This window comes from Buteo buteo, chromosome 13 (assembly GCF_964188355.1).
Source record: "Buteo buteo chromosome 13, bButBut1.hap1.1, whole genome shotgun sequence".
Lineage (NCBI taxonomy): Eukaryota > Metazoa > Chordata > Aves > Accipitriformes > Accipitridae > Buteo > Buteo buteo.
Window position 1 is genome coordinate 39,742,853 of NC_134183.1, and position 549 is coordinate 39,743,401.

The 549-nt window shown below is 60.5% G+C and overlaps 1 non-coding gene across 1 annotated transcript; it reads right to left on the minus strand.

The window, feature by feature from the left end:
- On the minus strand, positions 1-82 carry TRNAS-AGA (transfer RNA serine (anticodon AGA)). Its single transcript has one exon. It is a non-coding gene; the product is annotated as a tRNA-Ser (tRNA).
- Positions 83-549: the final 467 nt, after the last annotated feature.

A 549-nucleotide genomic window follows, 5' to 3' on the forward strand; every position in this document is an offset into this window, starting at 1 on the left:
CGTAGTTGGCAGGATTCGAACCTGCGCGGGGAAACCCCAATGGATTTCTAGTCCATCGCCTTCACCACTCGGCCACAACTACCTGCTCCAGCCCTCTCTGCCCTGCTGATCACGTGCCCTGTGCAATGACACCCGGCTCCCTGGGAGTTTCAGGGCTAGGCTCCACTCGAAGATTTGCAGTTGGGACCTGCACTGAGCATGACGGGCACCTGCTGCCAGCCTTGCAGAGGCCTTGAGAGGCGTAACCCCAGGGGCTACAGCTGAAGCTCCCAGCGCCTTGTCCTCAGCCGGGCACCTGGGATATCCTGCCACGGGAGGGGGGATGGTTTCACCCTCCAGCTGGTGTCTCTGCTGCTTCCAGGGAAGAAGAGAAGGCAGCTGTGTGGAGACAACCAGTGTGAGGTGAGATATTAGACCCCACTTTGCTTCTCAGATTTATCTGAGGGGGCCTCCAAGCCTGCTGTGAGCACTACGGTGGGGACACTGCTGCAGGGCAGGTGGTGATCTGCCGGCAGCACTTCCAGCCTCTTGGGGACGTAGGGCGGCGTC